The sequence below is a fragment of the Emydura macquarii genome, unplaced genomic scaffold (assembly GCF_026122565.2).
Source record: "Emydura macquarii macquarii isolate MOO-44397 ecotype Brisbane River unplaced genomic scaffold, CSIRO-AGI_Emac_v2 contig_320, whole genome shotgun sequence".
NCBI classification, from domain to species: domain Eukaryota; kingdom Metazoa; phylum Chordata; order Testudines; family Chelidae; genus Emydura; species Emydura macquarii.
In genome coordinates, this window is record NW_027130457.1 from 11,598,938 (window position 1) to 11,620,822 (window position 21,885).

The 21,885-nt window shown below is 40.5% G+C and overlaps 1 long non-coding RNA gene and 1 other non-coding gene across 3 annotated transcripts in view; both read right to left on the reverse strand.

Annotated features, from left to right (window-relative positions):
• The window catches only part of LOC137167286 (uncharacterized), a 69,704-nt gene extending 59,650 nt beyond the window's left edge, over nt 1–10,054 (reverse strand). For both annotated transcript variants that reach the window (XR_010924083.1, XR_010924086.1), the window contains exon 1: nt 9,320–10,054. This is a non-coding gene — a long non-coding RNA (uncharacterized lncRNA). The remainder of the gene's footprint in view (nt 1–9,319) is intronic.
• A 6,776-nt stretch (nt 10,055–16,830) lies between these two features.
• On the reverse strand, nt 16,831–16,899 carry LOC137140995 (small nucleolar RNA SNORD123). Its single transcript, XR_010916522.1, has one exon. It is a non-coding gene; the product is annotated as a small nucleolar RNA SNORD123 (small nucleolar RNA).
• Nucleotides 16,900–21,885: the final 4,986 nt, after the last annotated feature.

The following is a 21,885-nucleotide window of genomic DNA, read 5'->3' on the forward strand; positions in this document are numbered from 1 at the left end:
AATTCAGCACCACCTTCAATGCACTAGTGCAGTTTTCAGACGCTTGAGAAAACATGCCTTCAAAGATCGAGAGATCAAAAATCCAACCAAGCTTTTTGTTTATCAGGCAATTGTTATTCCTTCTCTCTTGTACTGTGCTGAAACCTGGGTCACGTACATAGATACGTCAAGGCTGTTGAAAGATACCATCAACGATGCTTCCAAAAGATTTTCCGAATCAAGTGGGATGACCATTGCACCAACATCAGTGTTTTGTCCCAAGCCAAAACTCCAGCACTGAATCTATGGTCATCCACCACCAACTCCGTTAGGTTGGTCATGTTCTTTGAATGCCAGAAAATCAATTCCTGAAGCAAGTCCTGTTCTCACAACTGAGCTATGGATAACTGTCAAGGAGCGGGCAGAAAAAGCACTTCAAAGACACCCTCAAAGCCAACATGAGGAAGTGCTATATTGTCATAAACTCATGGGAAACCCAATCCCTTGATCGATCAAAATGTAAAAGGATTTTGTAGCAAGAATGCCAGGATTTTGAGATCCAACAGACACAAAACAAAATGGAGAAACAGGAGAGGAGGAAAAAATGTGCCCCAGCCTGACTTTACAATCCAGATCCTCCCCTTCCATTGGGAAATGTTTGCACCAACTGTAACAAGATCTATGAATCCTAGGTAGGTCTCATTAATCACCTGCAGATCCATCAGCGATAACTGGTTATCATTTTTTTGGAAGACAATCATCTTAGAACTCCAAGAGATCACTGACAACAGTCTCAGCACTTCAGCAGCCTAACATGTCAAGTTTTTTGTAGGCGTCATGACAAGGGAGAGCTTTGAGGAGGATTTTAAAGGAGGATAATGAGGTAGCTTTGTGGATATTTGCAGGGAGTTCCTTCTGAGATGAGATGTCATCTTTCTGCATAATATATGGCCTTTCCAGTCCATCCACACAGCTCAGTCTCTCTTCCAGGCACTCATCATCTCACATCTTGATTACTGCAACATCCTTTTCTCTGGCCTTGACAAATGCAATATTGCTTTCTTCATATCCATTCAGCTGCTGCAAAGATCATTTTCCCAGCCCATTGCTTCTACCATGTCACCCCTCTCTTTGAATCCCTTTGCTGACTCCCCAGTCTCTATGACATAAAATATAAGCTACTTGTCTTCACTTTAAAGGCCCCTCATCAGCAAGATTTAGACATAGCCTGGATATGAGGACATGAGAGTTCCAAGTTGAAGATGATGTCTAGGTTACAGGCCTGAGTGACAGGGAGGACTGTGGTGCTGTCCACAGTGATCAAGAAAGGAGGTAGCAGAAGGAAGACTGAGCCATGTTGAGGTTGAGCTGATGGCCAGACATCCACAAGATGTCAGAAAGACAGGCCAAGATTTTAATTTAGACAGCGGGAGACAGGTTTGGAGTAGAGGGGTAGATATGTGAGCTGCCAAAGTAGAGATGGTGGTTGAACTTGTGTCTGTGGATGAGATTACCCATAGATACAGTGTAATGGGAGAAGAGAAAGGGACCAAAAACAGGGCCTTGTTGAAACCCCACAGAACATAGGAGTGAGGATTAGGGGGATCCTCCAAAATAGATGCTGAAATTGCTATTAGAGAGATAAGAGAGAACAGAAACATGGAAGCCAAGAGAGGACAAGATTTCAAGAAGAAGAAGAGTTTGATGGTATTCAAGATAGTTGGCAGATCAGTGATGATGGAGTGCTGGATCTGAGTATTGGACTAGAATGAGATCATTAGAGACTTTGGTGAGAGTGGTTTCATTGGCATTCAAGGAGTGGAAGTTGGATTGGAGTGGATCTAGGAGAGGAACTTGAGAGAGCAATTATAGACAGCATATTCAGTGAGTTTAGAGATGAAAGGGAGAAGGCAGGTGGGATGTTAGTTGAAGGGGCAAGAGGGAACAAGAGTGTTTTTTGTTTTTTTTTTTTGAGATAGGAGAGATTAAAGCATTGTGAGAGGAAAGAGCTGGATGAGATTGAGGATAAGAAGCAAGAGAGGGGAATGAGAAATGGTACAAGGGAAATCAGGAGATAGGAAGGAATTGGATGGGGTCACTGAGTCAAATGAAGAGATTAGGGAAGGAGAGCAAATGAGAAATTTACCTTGCATATTTTGAAATTCTGGGTCATAGAGTTGAACTTATGGCATCACTAATATGCATATTAATTGCTTTTGTTCCAGCCTAATGATTAGTCCTTTTATATGAGGAAGTGATACTTATCTTTTAAACACACCATAACTGCTTTATGTATTAAATTTCATTAAAATGAACAGAATACCTCTTCACCATCTTTAACACTTTATTTTCAAAGAAGAGAAATAAAGAAGTTGTTTAAATGTTAAAGAACTGTGACCTGCACACATGGGTGTCTTTGATGATGATGATGATGATGATGATGCAGAAATATTTCTGTATTCTAAAATGACAACTTTTGTAGGTTGGTGGAGTAATTCAGCAAACGAAATTGCAGTCAGCAATGCCTTTTCTTCAAGGAGCAGTGCTTACAACAAAGTAAATTCAGTTAGTATAAGCAATCTATCCCCCTAGGGCTCAGTTCAGTCCTGTGACCCTATTTATGGAGCCTGACCTTTTGACGTGCATATTCCCTCCTCCTCAATCTCCCAAGCAGCTACTCTTTTTTATTCATTTCCCTTAGCACCCGTGCAAGGGGAATGAAAAAATGAGCTTTCATATCTTCATAAGAGATATGCTTTAGTTCAACCACACGTTGTTGGGCACAAAGCAGTAATTACTAGGTAAAGTTTTATGCAGGTCAGACTAGACAATTATAATGGTCCTGTCTGGCCTTAAAAATCTGTGAAAGAGGGTAGCCTCAGATCCAGTGAAGGAGATTTTCATGAAGGAGGACATTTTCTTACTTGATTTCTGACTTTTTATGTTTTTCCAATAATATTGCACTTCCCTCTCATTTTTATAACTTATTATGAGCCTTTCCTTTGTGAAAGTTTCTGTAGTGTATTATATAAACCATACATTGATTGATGTATTCAGTAGTCTTCCCATGAAAGTGGTATTTCTTCTTTGCAGTTCTATAACTCCCTCTTGTTGGCTCTGTAATAAGTCCCATACAGCAGATAAGGTTTCTGGTATTTGTATTTTTGTATATATATGTGACTTATTTTTATGAATATTGTTTACTGGGTTGACATAAGAAATAAAAATGATATATGGAGAAAAATGCCTGGCCCCTACATTATCTTGTAGTTGTCAGATTTTCTTGCCAGAATTTGCTTCCGTTTTGCAGACATGGACTTTAGCATTAAATTCTCTCCTTCAAGGTTATTTAAATATTCACCTAGTAATAACTATGGTTAAGAACTGTGATAAGCTATACTGATCCAAGTCATAAATTACTCTGGTGCAGCGCATCTACAATTTGGGGTTCCCACTGGTGCAGCTCCATCAGTGTAGCTACTCCAGTGTCTTCTAAAAGTCCTAGTGCAGACAAGGACTTAGGCCCCAGTCCTGCAAAGACTTACCCACTGGTCTGTGAGTAGTTCTCACTCACGTCAATGGATTCTACACATACTGTGCAAAGTTAAGCACATATGTAAGTCTTTGCAGGACTGAGGACCTAGATAATAAATGGTTGGGTGCTCTATTTTCACAGTATTTGAAGATGATCTACAACATTTTAATCTTAACTATAAATTTACCATGTTTAGTCTGTGTTGTTACAACTTTGAGGATCCTGCAATGTCATCCTTTGTATTAATTATTATTATTATTATTTTATGCATTATATACCTTAAAATAACTCTCGCTCTTACCTGAAACACTGACATAAGTTTAGCTTAGAATGTAATACTTTTTATTAAGCCAACAAAAGATCATAATCACATGCTTTTGGTCTTAATCAGGCCATAGCAGGGAGGTTGACTCCATCCTATACACTGAGAGAGGGGATTTAGCTTCATAATTTCATTGCAGAGGCCAGGAGGCATCTATTTCCCCTTCAAATCTCCTCACATCCTCACCTGTTATTTTTCCTCATTTTCTTTTTTTAGTATTTGATGATCTCTCATTCTTTTGTTATTCTTTCCCACATATTCACCATATTCTAATGACTGACCAGACATAGCTACCACATTGGTGAAGGTAGTGTAATCCTAAAGCAGATGTGAACACATACATTCTCTCATAGTGCAAAGCCCCAAGGAGTCATATCACAAGGAACAGTAAACACAACACACGAGTCATTGGCCAGCAATCACTGGTTGGTTCTCAAGACTGTGTGAAGACTGTGAAACATGGAAGAAGATTGTTGGCAATGACATGTAAACACTTCCATGTTAATTGCAGTATAGGGTCCCTTGCTGTAAACAGTCTTCAGCACTCCTTCTTTGCTCTCATATTTATATTATGGAGTAAAGTTGAACTCACAGAGTTCTTGATTCTCCAGTTCTCAGAGAGGTCCAAGATATATTGTAGGAGGAACTTAATAAAATGAGGGACTTCTGGGTAGGAGGTTGTTCTCTAGTCCTTTGCTTTAAAACGTGGAGTCTGTTGTCTGTCTGCTGATTTATTTCAGAAAGTGGCTCTAGAGTAACTGCACTGTCAAAGTTCCTGGTACATCATCAATGGGAGATGCATGGTTAAGACTACAAGACTTTTGAGACATGTACCGTTGTCCTACATGACTGTAAAGTATCAGGTACACTGCTAGTATTATAAAAATAATAATGACTATTTAGAGGAATGTGGGCTATAAATGCTAGCGGTGGCAGCACAGAATTTTGCCATTCCCAGGATACCGCTTTGCCATGAGCCCATCCTGAACTGAACTAACTTCAATAAAATAGATAACAGATGAGGTTTTCAAAGGTGTTCAGCACTGACCTAACTCTGCTTCTGTTAAAGTCAATGGGAGCAAAATTAGGCCTATACTGAGCACATTTGAAAATCCCAGCCATTGTGTCTAATAACAGATTTTACTTGCTTTTAGAAAATATTTAAAATAAAAAATTTACATAGCAATACACTCTTTCTCTGGTGTACTGAAATAATTAACAGTTAGAGGCAAAAGACCTGGGATTCTTTTAGAATGAAATGAGGGATAGTCATTTGGCTTCTACATCTGTTTTGGCATCAAACTTTTAATGCCACTGGCAAATCAAAACGTTTTCTATTGGTTTCTGATTACTCAAATTGGCTAGAGCTCACTAGTCATCAATCAGCCTTCATTTACTCTTCCTGGAGGCTAGCAGTATTGATTTTATAATAAGTAGTGCTTGGTATTATCAAATCTAGCTGTACAGGGGCTGAGTGATTGCTGTAACATAACAGATTATGTCACAGAATTTGCTTTAATTTATAATCATATTGAAAAAAAATCACTAGGACCTGTTGATTTCTTTAATGCTTTAATTTTTGTTGCAAGGGGGGGAAGAGAAAGAGAAAGGAGAGAGGGAGAAAATAAAGAACATGGCTTATGTTTCTCAGGTAATTAATTTCTGGGAAATTGAATGTATCCTTAATGACATTTTAATTAGATATGGTGAAGCACTCCAACCTTAAATTCTGGATGTTCTATCTATTTAAGAACTCCATCTTCATAATATCTGAGCACCTCTGAATTTTTTCAGCATCATGTTTGTGGAGGTCTTTTTTTTAATGGCAGTCCCAGAAAATCAGAGTGTGTATCTCTACAGCATATAAACACTATTTTAATTGTATTTAGATTGCCATAGCACCAAAGGCAGCAGTCAGATTCAGAAGCAGTAGAGCCCCATTGTGCTAGCTGCTGTACAAACACATACAAAGATACAATCTCTGCCTCAAAGAGTTAGTGATTGTAAGATATGAGGTCTACAAATGAAAACACAATATAAGACAATATAAACCTTAAATATTGTTATATTGTTCACTAGACTCCAGGGACTGAATTTCCACTGTTGCAAAGTGTTCAAGTAAAGAATATCATCAAACAACTCCAATCCATACTCGATAGGGACCCAATCCTGATAGAAATCTTTCCTGAACCCCTAGTTCTGGCTTCAAACAACCCCACAACCCCTCCAAGCTCATCATTAGAAGCAAGCTCCCCACAGACCAGAACACACCAAGTCAAAGCGGCCCCAGATCCTGCCAAAACAACAGATGCAAAACCTGCAGACATATCTCCACTACTATGATGATCGATACCTCCCACAATACACCTTTCACGATCCATCGATCCTACACATGCCTATCACAACATATAGCGTACCTCATGCACCAAATGCCCCACTAGCAACTACATGGGTGAAACCAGACAATCACTAAGCTTTTGAATGAACTCACACAGGAAAATGATAAAAAGACAAAAACACCCTATCATCTGTGGGTGAATGCTTTTCACAAAGCAATCACTCTATATCTGACCTATCAGATCTCATCCTCAAAAGAAACCTGCAAAACATTTTCAAAACACAAGCCTGGGAGCTTTAATTCGTAACTCTGATAGACATTAAAAATCATGGACTGAACAGAGACACTGCATTTATGGTTTATTACAACCATCTGTAGCCCACTATCTCCTCTTTTTTGTCCTATGACTGCAGAGGTGTTAAAGGCCACTCTACCTTGAATGGTTCAGTAGAATATGTGTTATGCTAACCCTAGTTATGCTAAGCAATCTGTTCTACCTTGCATTTAGCTGTCACACTGGGAGTTCCTTTCCCAGACCTGAAGAAGAATTCTATGTGACTCAAAAGCTTGTTTCTCTCATCAACAGAAGTTGGTCCAATAAAAGATATTACCTTACCCACCTTGTCTCTCTAGAATCCTGGAAGCATCTAGGCAGATAGGCAACTTTCCCATACAGAGTAAGGCCATGTCTACACTACAGAGTTAAGTCGATGAAAGTTTCATAAACTGATATAACTACATTGCTTGTGCATGTTCACACAGTGCTCCTTGTGTCAGTGGAGCGTATCCACAGTTGGTGCTCTAGCATCGACAGAAAGAGCTGTGCAACTCACTACCTTCTGCTGCTAGGAGTTCTGGGAATGGATTGCAGTGCATCATGGGTGCGGGCTCACCATCCCATGATGCAGTTTTCTCTGTCCCATCATTCAATGGGCTTCCGAGTACATTTTGTGCTGTTTTTCAACAGGCCTGTACACTGTGTACCTGCCATCTTTGTGATAAGCATTATAAACTCAACACGGCGGATCCTGCAATATTTCATGAGCTGCAAATCTGAAAAAGAATCCATGGTGCCTGCCCTTCTGTGTGCTATGGAAAGAAACAATTCCAGATTGCATCCATGGAGCATCGGCACATGGTGGACTTTCACTATTGGGCTTGGGAAACAAACACTGAGTGGTGGGATCACATCATTATACAGGTCTGGGATGCCGAGCAATGGATTCAGAATTTTCAGATGCACAAAGCCACCTTCCTGGAAATGTGTGCAGAGCTCACCCTGCCCTGCAGCACAAGGACACCAAAATGAGAACTTCCCTCATGGTGGAGAAGTGAGTGGTGATCACTGTGTGGTAGCTGACAACTCCAGATTGCTACAGTCAGTCGCGACTCACTTTGGAGTTGGGAAGTCCACCGTGGAGGTTGCAGTCATGCAAGTGTGCAGAGCCATTAACTACATCCTGCTACAAAGAACTGTGAGTCTAGGTAATGTGCAGAAATGGAAGATGGCTTTGTGGCAGTGGAATTCCCAAACTGTGTTGGGGCGATAGATGTCATGCATATCCCAATTTTGTCCCCAGACCATCTTGCGATGGAGTACATCAATAAAAAAGGCTAATTCTCTATAGTATTGAAGGTGCTGGTGGATCACTGGGATCATTTCGCTGACATCAACACAGGATGGTCAGGGAACGTGCATGATGCACACATCTTCAGGAACACTGGCCTGTATAGAAAGCTGCAAGCAAGGACTCTCTTTCCAGACCAGAAGATTCCAATAGGGGATGTGGAAATGCCCATGGTGATCCTGGGAGACAAAGCCTACCCTTTACTCCCATGGCTCATGAAGCCTTACATCGGAAACCTTGATAGCAGCAAGGAGCACTTCAACAACAGGCTGAGCAGGTGCAGAATGACCATTGAAAGTGCATTTGGCAGATTAAAGGGTCACTACCACTGCCTTTTTAGCAGGTTAGATCTCAATGAGGAAAATATTCCCATGGTTATGGTCTGTTGTGCTGTGCATAACATTTATGAATAAGGGGAAAAATTTCCACAGGGGTGGAGAGCACTGAGACAGATCATCTGGCAGCTGATTTTGAGCAGCCAGATACCACAGCTATTAGGGGGGCTTAACAGTGGGCTATTAGAATCAGGGAGGCTTTGAAGGAGCATTTTGACAATGATGTCAAGTAATATGTGTTTCTGTAATGCATTCAGCCAAGCATTGTTTACTTGCTGCCTTGAATGATCCTTGTAATGATTGCTGCCTGAGCATTAATTCTAATCTGCAAATGTGCCAATTGCCATTGTGTATGAATTTCAGCAGCAACCATCGTGTGTAGGACACAAATAAAGATTCATTTTATTTGTAAGAGTAAATTTTTATTACACAGCAATACACAGATCTCAATTTCTGACAAGCGGCCTGACACTGAGGAGCACTCTCTGAATTGAGGCTCTCACAGCTGTGTGTAAGTACATCTGTCATTTTGAAACCTGTCGCTAGGGGTGGAATAAAGGGGCACTGCGATGGGCTGGGAACTTGCAAGGAATAGGGGAGTGGGAGTTTGGGGAGGGTGTGACAGGGTATCTGGGCTGCCCCCTGGCCTGTCGGACCACTAAGCCCTCCAAACCTACCAACCTGGTATGTTTCTCACTTTGTAATGCTAATGTTAAGCTACAAGCCTCTGACAAGCACTGTACTCACACAGCCATTCACAGGCAGGCACTTACTCAACTGAGTTACATGAATGATCTCCCAACCACTCATGAACTGCCAATAGAGAGGCTTTAGCCAATTCCCCCTAGCTCCAGTCCTACTCCTGAGAACTATACCATCTTAGACTGGTCAGAAACCTGAGCAGTGAAAGCTCATTAATAAGTTCGCCATTTCTTCATAGGAAAGTGGACATGCACCAGCCTTTGTAACCTGAGTTGAGATTTCCCAAGCACTTCAACCAAAAGCACACTGTTTTAGGTAAAATATAAAACAGATTAATTAACTACTAGACAAATAGATTTTAAGTAATTATAAGTAGCAGGCATAGAGATCAAAGCTGGTTACCAAAGAAACAAAAATAAATTCACATTCTAATTCTAATTTAAACAGACTAAGCAAGATTTGAATCAAGCAGTATCTTACCCTAACAGATGGCACAAGCAGCTTATAGTTCCTCAATACACATACTGGGATCCTCCAGCCTGGGACCGATATCTCACTCCTGAAGGTAACTGAGGATGCAAGACTGTATCTCCTACATGCATGTGGCTTCAGATCAGGTCCATATGCTGCTCTCCTGTGTGCCGCTTTGGTTCCTGCAGAAATAATTGCCAATTGGCATGGCAAAGTTTCCTACAGCAGGAGAAAAAACAAAGCAGCTCTGCCAAGGAACCTTCAGCAGAGGATTGCAAACTACCTCCAGGGAAGTTTCCTAGAGATCTCTATGAAGGAAATCTCATTAACAAACTTTTCTACAGGGCCCCCACTGTGTAGCTGCATAGGGAATGGGAAACAGACTGAAACAGTGCTAGTCTTGTTAATTTCTATCCCTTATCCTACTTCTAAGATATAACAAAATAAAGGACAGTTCACATGGCACTGTGCAGTATCAAATCAAAATAAGTACTTACCGGAGGTCCCCTCTCTTACGTCAGCGCTAGAGCTAGAGTGCTGTGACTGGCTAGACTCCTCCGGAGTCAAAAAGAGGTCATAGATTGCCATGCTACCAGACAACCCTGTTGCCTGCCCCACATCCTCCTCCAACTCCACTTCCTCATCCATCACGTCTTCCTTGGGGTTGACTCCACAGGCCACTTCCTCCAGCCCCACCTAAGTATCCATAGGCTTCTTGGGGGCGGAGGTGCGGTCGCCGCCAAGGATGGCATCCAGCTTCTTGTAGAAGCAACAGGTCTTTGGCACCACACCAGAGCAATGGTTTGCCTTCCTTGCCTTCTGGTACAACTGCCTCAGCTCCTTGATCTTAGCACAGCACTGATACATGTCTCCTTCGTGCCCCTCTTGCAACATGCCACGAGCAATATGCCTATAGGTATCAAAGTTTCTATGGTTGAAGCAGAGCTGGGATTGCACAGCCTCCTCTCCAACAGCTCTGGTGTACTCCAAATGGGAGCATGTTTGCTGCAGGGAGCCAGCAAGGTCAACTTGGAAGATGCTGTGTGAGCTGTCCACGCTGAGCAAACAGGAAGAGGAATTTAAAAAATTCAGAGGCCTTTAAAGGAGAAAGTGTGATTGCCTGTGAACCTGCCTGCAGGGCAGTGGAGTTCAAACTGCTGACCAGAGCAGTCATGATGGGCATTCTGGGACACCTCCTGGAGGCCATTTAATCAAGCGCAGTGTATACACTGACACTGTGTCACTTCAACATTTTTAGCGAAAAGCTCTATGCCTCTTGTTGAGGTGGTTTTATTATGTTGGCATAGAAGGAGAGTTTAACTGGTAGGAGGAGCACTGTAGAGTGTACATCTCCACTGTTTTGTCAACAAAAGTCAGCTTTTGTTGACAAAACTGTGTTGTGTACACAAGGCCTATAGATGGCATTTTCAAATGAGACTAAGGGTGTTGGTGTCCAAATCCCATTGAAGTTCAATGACATTTAGGGAGCTAATGCCCTAAAATCCTGTGATAAACTCAATCTAGAAACAGAATACATATGACGTGTTCCTGCTCCCAATGAAGTCAATGGGAGCTTAGCCATTGATTTAAAAAAGATCCTATGAAATTAGCAGGTCTTTCTGGTAATCATCTTTTATGTATTCTCTACTACAACACCATCTGCCTGCTGACCCTGGAAGTGTCAGCCAATACATTTTGAATAAAAATGTTTGAAAGATACATTAGTCTTCTCATTTGTTCAGCTGCTATGAAAAAAATTAAACTGTCAACAGAGTTTTGTCAGTTCAGATTATCGTTTAGACACAATAATGTACTAAAGTAAACATTAAAATCACAGAACATTCTTCTTCCAGTTTGCACTTACTTCTGCTTCAAAGAACAGAGAATCAGTTCTGTTTTTTTCAAAGAACTATTAGTGTGAATAGCTTAGAAAACAATGGTTAACACACATGTGCCAGAATTTTCAAACAAGAGTGCCCAGGGTTAGATACTTGAATCCACAATTAGGTACCTAAGCAAAATGCCTGATATTCAGAGGTGCTGGGCCCTCAGCAGCTCCCATTCACAGAAGAATAGAGTTGTGTGTGCTGAGTACCTCTGAATCCCAGACACTTTTTTAGGTGCCTAGATATGGTTGTATGTGTCTAACTTTAGGCACTCATGTAAAAATTGCCCTCCCCTTCACACCCGTGCTTCACAAATCTGAAGAAAGTGAAATGGGGTGAAGCATTCACATGTTCACAGATGACATAAGTTGATAAGCATTTTTTAAAATGTTTTTCCCCTGCTCCTCCACTGCATTTTGTTAGGCTAATAAATCATTGTTTTGTGATATTGTCATTAGAGATATTGAATTCAAATATTCATTGAGCATAAACTTGCATTTTACTAGTAAATTCAAGAAAAGTAAACTGTCACGAAAATCCAGTGCTAGCATTAAAAAAATTTAGGTTTGAATTTTTTTGTACCATTTTCTATTTTATTTATAAGATTTATATTGTAACATATTTTTGATAAATGATAGTGAGCTTTCTCTATAATAATAATCACTACTGGTGATAGCATCTTTCATGTTGCTTAGAAGCATGAGCTTGATCTATGGAAAACCTCTCCCATTGACAGTTGTACCTCTTTACTTAGCAATTTCATTAGATTTTTTTGCAGATAAGGTTAATCTATTTAATAGGTTTAATCTGTTAATTGATCTGACAGCCACTACAATTTTTTCTCTCTCCCCATCTTCTCTTTACTGTCTGTAAAATGGAGATATTAATATTCACCTACCTATGACCAGGACTCTATTTTTCCATGTGTGTCTGGTCAGGTGATTGTGACCTTTTCTATCTGATGCCGATCTCACTGCCAAAATCCATGATGTTATCACGTTGAACTGGGGACAGTATAGTGTGTTCCACATGGGCAATGCCTAAAATCCATTTGGAAATTGAAGCCAGTGCAAAATGTGGTAGAATTAATGTTGAGTGGTTTATCCCACCACCAACCAGCATCTGACTCCAGTGGTCCGTGATCTGCACTGGCTGCTTGTTGGCCTGCTGCAGGAGTTAAAAGTATTTGTTTTGAGCTGTGAAGCCCTAAATGGCTTTGTTTCTGTGTACCTGAGAGACCGTTTCTCTCCTGTGCCTTACAACTGCAATTGCAATAAGTGAAGGTGCTCAGTTTAAAAGAGCGAGAGACTGCTGGAAGGTTTTTCTCAATGGGGTCCTCAACTTTGGAATTCATAATCACCTTTGGTCCAAAACAGTGCTATATTTTTCGCTTCAGGGAAGGCTGCATGGCCTATCTATTTGCACCAACTTTTAAGGAGGAAAGCAGGCGTTTGAGGGTTTGTGCTGGAGTTGAGGTTTTTTATATTATGTTATGTTTTTGTTGACTGTTTTGTTGTGGGGGACTTTAGGGGTAACAGATTGTTTTTCTGCTTGTTATGTGACAATTATAGAGTCAGAGAATTAGTCACTTTCTTCTACATGAACAAAGAACATTATTAGAATAAGGAAAATAGCATTATCCCTAAAGCACCTGCATGTTACTCTCTCTGCTACAATGTAGAGCTTCTACCTAGACTCTTCTCAACCCCCAAGCTGTTCCTAGCTGACAGATTTTTTACAGCTCCATATGTGATGTTCTCTGTAAATTAGTTAATTAGCTAACCTGCATTTTTTAAAACAGTTTGCACATACCCATAAGCGTCAACCTTTTAAAACTTGTGTAGATTAAGTGTTGGTGAAAGGCATCAGATGTGACAACCCAAGTGAACAAAATTCTCTGTTTAACTATAGGATATCATCAGGGCAATCTCCCACACTTTCTGTTCCACTAGCATGCCTTACCCAGGATCTGTGGTGGGTACTTCCTTTAGAAATAATGCGGGTGGCTCAGTCTCCATGGCCTATGCAATTCTTGGTCTCTTTGCCAATACTCTGCCATTTAGTGCAAATAATGGTGGTGATTTTGGCTGATCTACACGTAAACTTTAGGTTGACACAGCTATGGTACTCAGGGGTGTGAAAAATCCAAAAAAGTGCTGTAGTTATGCCAGCCTAACCCATATTATAGAATTCTTTCATCAATCTTTACCATTGCTTAGCAATGTGGAGTTTCTACAGTGTCAGAAAAACCCCTTTTCTCACTGTAGACTGTGTCTACGCTTCAGGGTTATCCGGGCAGTAGCTACAGCACTGTAACTATGTTGCAATAGTCCCTGTAGAATAAATATGAACTTCATAATGGTGAAGCTGGACCTGAGACTCGCCCAAACTTTTCTCATACAGGGGTGGGAATCAGCAGATGAGCCAGCACTCCAATTACTTAAATACCATTAACTCCCCTGGGGTGGAGCTGACTGCCTAATTAGCAGATTAGAATGGACTGGGGAAGATTAAAGAGCTAATTAGCCTATTAACACACAGGGTAGAAGGAAGCGCAGGGAAGGAAGTGTTAGGAGGAGAGAGATAGGCTAGTAGAGCCAGGACCAAGAAGGATCTCTGTGTGGATAGATTGCTTCCATCTCCACTCCCTGGCAGAGGACTGAGGAGCCACAGATGCTGTACACAATGTGTTGTATGGGTGAGTAAAGGTAGTGGGAAGACTAGGTAAATAAACTACGCCGTGATGTATAATAACAACTGAAGGTCTCAGAATAGTCTGTGTAGACAGAAGAGAAGACAAGAGCAGGACTTTGTCCTGTCACAAGGGGCCACCAAAGTTTGATTAGATAGAAACAATTGCTACTTTCTAGTGAGCTGGTCTGGAGTCAAACATGTAAAATTCTAGGTCAGTAGCAATGCCATCATGCATACAGCCCCCCAGTGTGTGCTTATATTATACCTTTAAGAATGAATATTGCTTTCTGGAAAGATGGGCTTATTAAATCAAATTCTGGCTTTTTAGGAACTTAATCAGGAAGGGTTTTCCACTCTCTGGCCAGTCACATAAAATTTTCTACACACTGCTCTAAACATCCAGCAAACAAAGTGTACTATCAAGTTCCCCACCATGTTCTTAAAGGATAGTTTTTGTTAATCAAAATACAATAAAATACAGCAATATAATTAATATAATAGCCAAATAATATTCTATATACAACATTTTTCAATATAAAATCACTTCAGCAATTACAATTATTCCAGGTTCCTCACACTAATCTAAGAAGGAGATATATATCTATATCTAATCTATTTCTATAACCATTAAAAATACCAAAAACCACCCACCTTTAAAAGAACATTATAGATGCAAAATCAAACACTCCCAAGTTAGGTAATGCTAGAATGAGGGTTACCCAATTAATTTTAATTCTATCTCCTTGTAATGATACAGCTTTGAATTACATAATAACATTCAGTTTTTACCATGAGAGCCAGCAGCGTTTGCACCCAGCACTTTCAGAGTCTCAGCACAGATCTCTTCTAGTTCAGCTGAGAGATCAACTGGTAACAGAAAGAGGCTGTAAACCTATATGTGCAACAGCCCTTAATGGGAGATATGATATACTTTGCAAGTGAATTATACAACTGTTTGTGAAACAGCAGTGGAATACTGCATATTGGAATTCCTGAGTTCTGTTCCTGGTTCTAGGAGCACAGTGCAGCCTATTGGCTAGAGCAGTGTTTATAGACAAGATAAGCAAGCACAAAGATTTGACACATTCATTCAGAAATGTGGTGTAGCTCAGTTATATTATAGATCTGGATTCTATTCTCAATTCTGCCTGAGGTAACTTCATGCAATCTCTCAGTTATTTTGTTTGTAAAATCGGAAAATGGAACTCATCTACTAAATGGGAGAGGTATGAAGCCTTGGACTGTAACATGAGATGTGAACTACACAGATATATTAATAGCAGTTGGTAGAAGAAGTGAGGCCAATACCTATGATCTTCAGTATCCTAGCCCAGTGCACCTTCCTTTGCCAGAAGCTATTTAGTAGGGGAAGGTGTCACTTTCATATGTGTTTGACATTTTACCGTAGATGCAGGCAGGCAGGGACAGGGCACGAGTGTCACACAGGGTGCATAATACTTTGCAGGACTGTCCTGTTACAGATGGAAAGAAATGGGGTACATATCCTTCCACTGCTATTTCTCTGTTTGTAATGCACTGTGTTTTTTAATGGCTTGTCAGAACACTTAAGCTTGGAACTGATGAATTTTCAGTGTCTGAATCTTTAAAAAAAAAAATAAATAAAAAATAAAAATAAATAAAATAAATACATTCCTAAATGTTTTTAAAGCTCTTTGAGCTGTATAGCTTGGAAGTTTCTATAGAAGTATAAAGTATTATTTATAAACATCACAAGAGAAAATAAAGTGGTCAAAAATGTAAGGCATAATTTTGTTCACATGTCCAGGACTAACATAATCAGTTTAAAAAAAAATATAATATAATACCTAGATTTTATATTATCAAGAAATTGAAGAATGTGTGGCAGGAACCTAGGAAAAAAACAGTTAAATAATTTTATACTGCCATCATTAGGCCACCTGAATGGAGAAGGAAGATCTAGTAAGAGAAAAGATGCAGTTTGACATAACCCCCATAAACTTAAAAGACCAGGTTCTGCCTTCCTTTACTTTAAGAAGTACTTTACAGTCTCATTTTCTTCAATAGGATTACTTACAGATTGAAGTACAGTATTACTGAATGTGAATGCGGTCTTGTCTACAAGAGTAAACTGCACTGTTGTAATTTAAGGTCTGAATTTACACCAATTTAATTAAACTGGTGCAAACTCTTGTGTGGACACGTCAGATTGGTTTTTTTGTTTTGTTTGTTTTTTGTTTACTTTAAATCAATTTGCAGTACATATAAACTAAACTGAAATAAGCCACTCTGACACCAAAATAAGAGTGTCCAGTCAATTTAAATTGGTGTGACTTTCTGACGTAGACAAGTGTGACAGAATCTAGCCCTACACAGGTAGGCTTTTTTAAAAAATTAATATATTCTGCAAGATAGAATGGGATAGTGCAGAGGCACCCAAGAAATGCATCCAAAACCTTTTATTTTTAAATTTTAAAAAATCTATCTTAGATTTAAATCTAAATAATAATAGATTTAAATCTATCACAGACAATTTTTAAATCAAGATTGGCTATTTTTCTAAAAGCTATGTTCTAGCAATTATACTGGGGAAAATTCTATGACCTGTGTTATATAGGAGGTCAGACTAGATGATCACAATGGTCCCATCTGGCCTTAGAATCTATGAATAAATGTAATAAGACAATGTCTCAGGTCTCCGACTTTTCATAATTTAAACAAATCTTCTCACTTTTTTTTTTAGAGAGCACAAATATAATCCTTTTCTTTTATTGCCATTCATAATAAAAGTTCAGTAGCTGTATTTCTTCAAGACATTGTTTATTCTCACCCCAACTTTGTTCTTCAGCTCTAAGACGTCAGTTCAGGAAAGTGGCTGAAATGAAAGAGAAATACACACACAAAAATAATTTGATTGACGAGACTGATTCCAAAATATTGCTTTTTCCTAGAAAATATGAAGGTGAATCAGGAAATGGATGGCCTTTTCAAGTCACATGAATCAGTACCCCAGGATTCATCATTTTCACCAAGTGTTGAAGTTTCCTTTAGCATTTATATAAAAACTTATTAACTACCTTAGCTATCATAAATGTTTTAAAATGAAAAATAAGAGGTAATTATTAAAGTGAACTCCAAGAACATATTAATATCCATTTCGTGTGGTTCAGTTGAAAATGCCACCTTAATATTATGTGTCAGGATTCACAAAGTTATAATTCAAACTTATTTATGAAGAATCTTATCGTGCAAATACCCCAAGGTGCCAAACACATTGATTCACTTTCTTTTTCAATTTATAAACAGTAAATAAAAATTCACCATGAAAATGTCTAACTCACAAAAGTCAGGTATTCCAGAATTATATTTTGCCTCCCTGTTTCTAATTCCTAGGTATTACAGGCATCAGTTTATGTGATGTTTAGATACCACATGTTATTTGGGACAATAATTGGACTAAATAAAATGAGGGAATTAGTAAGTATGAAATTTCCCCGTCTTTTGTGATTTTAAAGGAACACTGCAATGCTTTTTTCTAATTTATTAGAGCTCTATGCATCAAATTATCTCTGTGGCTGCTGGCCTATTGATGGGGTGAACATCTCTTGGGCTACATAGCCATAGATTCTTCTCCCTAGCTATTTTGATGGCATACATTCCTTAAGCAATTGCATATTGCCAGGTTTCCTACTCAGGACTGTTTCTTTCCCATCATGGAGTCTCATATATTTTCCTACCAAACAACCACAATAATCTCATTAGAACAAATTATGCTCATTGTAACCTATTCATAGGATAGGTTATTCCTTGGTGGATAACTGATTTTGGTGAACAAGGGCAGAAATGTAGAGACTCATGCAGCCAAAATACACTGGGCTCATTAGGCTAAATGTTCCTGAATCTCAGTGGGAGAAGAAAAGAAGGAGGCCTTAACAGTGATGTAGACATGGTGAATGAGACAGGAATCACCTCCCACAGAACTGCCCTACCAAAATGATAAGGTGGGAAAGGCCTCCCTAACTATCTAGTTTTTTTTAATTTAAAGGGCCCTGGACATATCCCTTTCACCCCAAAAGGCTCACACCCAGACCTCATTCAAGCTCTTGGGTTGCACCAATTTCTGTGTGTTTGCAGAGCTCCATAGGACCTGCCCGAGGAAAGAGAATTACAGTGCAAAGAGCTCATTTACACAATTCTTCTCTGACTGAACTGCTGTGTAATGCACCCTGCCATCAGGCTGGGTTTTTCCCCATTCATTTTGGCCCTGTGTAGTAGAGCTGGTAAAAAAAATGCAGATAATTTATCACAAAAATGTCAGTGGCTTTTGCAAATACGTTTGGTCAAGATTTCAGATTTTCAAAAACTTATGACCACCCTATAAACAGATTGAAAAACAGCAAAAACTGTTAACCAAAATTTTTTGTCAACATTTTGACATGAGGAACCTCGCTACCACCTGCCTTGAGTGGGAGACTCAGCTAACACCTGGTTAATGAGCCTCTGAAATGTGGCTCCTGCATTACTTAACCCAAATGGGAACACTTTGAACTCAAAAAGTCCTGAGTCAGTAATGAAGACAGACTTTTTCTGTGTTTCATTGTCAAGAAGGATTTGCCAGTACTCCTTAGTTAAATCCAGGATGCACAAGAACTTTACTTTGCTTTTTGCATGTCTTTGTTTTTGCATGTCATCAATTCGAGGTATGTCCCACATATTTGCTCTCTCATTATGAATTTGCTCCTGCATTTTTCCAGTTGCCTGGTATGCTTTGCTGGGCACAGGCTGTGGTCCTATGGTGCTAATCTTATGACTATTTTGTGAGTCAGGCCTGGCTTGCTGGTGATGATATCTGGAGATGACTTCACAGCACACCCTTTATGCGAACAATGGCTTCATGATAGAGATATGCTTTAAACCTGTTTATAGGCACAGTTTGAGGCGCAGCCCTTCTGTGGGTATTTTATATATTGTAGGTAACATTGTTAATCCTTTCTATAACCTCAAAAGGCCCTTCCCATCAGTTCTGCATTTTGTACTTTTCCACAGGGAGTAACACAAGCACCAAACCAGCCATATCAAATGACTAATCACAGGTAGTGCAATCATACTATTCTTTCTGAGATGCCTGGCTTTTAATGAGGTTTTGCTGCACTATCTCCATCATGCATTTTTAATTCTCCCTGAACCTCCGCATGTGTTCAGCCACCAGTTCCCCCTCTGTTTCAGTACCGCCACCCTCCCAAGAGTCTCTAATGGCATCCACGGGAACCTCTGACTTTTCTTCCATAGAGAAGATCAATTGGAGCGAATCCTGTGGACTCTTCTTTAATTATCACTAATGGATGCAAAGGAGGCTTGCAGAGACCTACAGGCTTTTTCTGCTTTTGACATAAGTCATAAATCTTGCGGTATTCCTTTACTTTATTTTGAATATTGGGCCAACAGAAGGTTTTTTTTAGCCTTTCATATGTCCTCTCCATTCACAAGTGACCAGCAAAAGGGTAGTTGTGGGCTAGTAGCATTACCTCTGAACAATGCTTTGTGGGTACGATCGATTGTTTGTAGAGCTCCACAAGACTTCTATTTTTCCCAACCAGGGCTTCCCTGTAAATCCTTTTTATAAAGAACCTTGCCCTGTTCTCTCTATTAAGGGCATTACTGAGGATGGCCTCCTTTATGCTCTCCAGGGAGGAGTCTGCACTTCATTCCGCAGCAAATTCCATTTGGCTTTTGTTTGCACTGAGGGCCGTTTCAGGGAAGGGCGGGGGGCGGGGTGGGGCGAACTCCTCATCTCCCTTCCCCAAAGAAACATTGCTACTTTCTACTGGTAAAGGTACAGATGATTCCTCTCCCTTCTCAGCTGTCTCTCTCTCCTTAGGGTTTACCGCTGGGAACTTAGGGACATGTTCCCTCTTGCTATCAGTCATAATATTAACAGCTCTGAGGAGAGTTAAGATGTCATTTCTCACTAATACATCAGCTGGTAAATTCTCAGGAATGTCCACATTCAAAGCAGCCCTTAAACCTTCTGACTCTAAGAGCTTGTCTCCACTACCACTTTTGTTGGTATAACTTATGTTGCTCAGGGGAGTGAAAAACACACACCCCTGAGCAAGACAAGTTAGAATGACAGAAGCGCCAGTATGGACAGTGCTATGTCATCAGGACAGCTTCTCCCGCTGACATAGCTACTGTCGTTTGTGGAGGTGGTTTTATTATGGCGACAGGAGAGCTCTCTCCCATCAGCACAGAGTGGTTACACAAGCGACTTTACAGCAGTGAAGTTGCACTGGTACAGCTGTGCTGCTGTAAGCTCTGTAGAGCAGACATGGCCTAATTCAAGGCAGGCTAAAGGCACCATGGTTCTAGAGTGCCCCAAGGGCTGGCAGTTCTGAAGGGATGTAACACTAGAGGCTCAACATCAAGCTATTCCGACACAGAGGAAAGATAAGAAGAGCCACAGGAGGCCAATGTGGCTGCTCAAGGAGCTTTTTAGCTACCTAAAAACTTAAAGGGATACATAAAGGAAATGGGAGGTGGGACATGTCATGAAGGAAGTTTACATGGGAATAGCATGAGCGTGCAGGGACAAAATCAGAAAAGCCATGGCAAAGAATGAGTTACAGTTGGCAAGAAACACCAGGGAGAACAAGAAGGAGTTCTTCAAATATATCAGACAAAAAAGAAAAATGGTGTGGGTCTGCTGCTCAATGAAGAAGGTGAACTGGTAATGGAAGACGATAGGAAGGTAGAACTGCTCAATGCCTACTTCACTTCAGTCTTCTCATAAAAAATAACATGTGACTGGATGACTAGCAAAATTACCATAGACAATACAGGGGAAGGAATCAGATCGGGATAAGTAAAGAACACGTCAGAGATCTTCTGACCAATTTGAATTAATTTCAATCAGCAGGTCTGCATGATATTCACTTGAGGGTACTGAAGGAATTAGAACTCTCGGAGCAACTGGAAATAGTATTTACAAACTCATGGATGACAGGTGAGATCCCAGAAGACTGGAAAAGGGCTAACAGTGTTCATCTTTAAAAAGGGGAAAAAGGAGGAGCTGGGGCATTGTAGACCAGTCAACTGACTTCAATACCTTGGAAGCTACTAGAGCAATGTATAAAGAATTAAATTTGCAAATACCTGGAAGATGAAGGGGTAATCACTGGCAGCCAGCATGGATTTACCAAGAACAAATCATGCCAAACCAGCTTGATTTCCTTCTCTGACAGGGTAACTGATTTGGTAGATAGGGGGAATGCGATGGACATTGGTGATCAATGGCTCCATGTCTAGCTGGCAACCGGTCACAAGCGGAGTTCCCCAGGGGTCGGTCCTGGGGCCGGTTTTGTTCAACATCTTTATTAATGATCTGGAGGATGGGGTAGATTGCACCCTCAGCAAGTTTGCGGACGACACTAAGCTGGGGGGAGTGGTAGATACCCTGCAAGGTAGGGATAGGATACAGAGTGACCTAAACAAACTGGAGGATTGGGCCAAAAGAAATCTAATGAGGTTCAACAAGGACAAGTGCAGAGTCCTCCACTTAGGAAGGAAGAATCCCATGCACAGCTATAGACTGGGGACCGACGAGCTGGGCAGCAGCTCTGCAGAAAAGGACCTGGGGGTAACGGTGGATAAAAAGCTGGATATGAGTCAGCAGTGTGCCCTGGTTGTCAAGAAGGCTAATGGAATATTGGGCTGCATTAGGAGGGGCATTGCCAGCAGGTCACGGGAAGTGATTATTCCCCTCTATTCGGCATTGGTGAGGCCGCATTTAGAATACTGTGTCCAGTTTTGGGCCCCCCACTACAAAAAAGATGTGGACAATTTGGAGAGAGTACAGCGGAGGGCAACCAAAATGATTAGGGGGCTGGAGCACAGGACTTATGAGGAGAGGCTGAGGGAACTGGGCTTGTTTAGTCTGCAAAAGAGAAGAGTGAGGGGGGATTTGATAGCGGCTTTTAACTACCTGAAAGGGGGTTCTAGGGAGGATGGGGCTAGGCT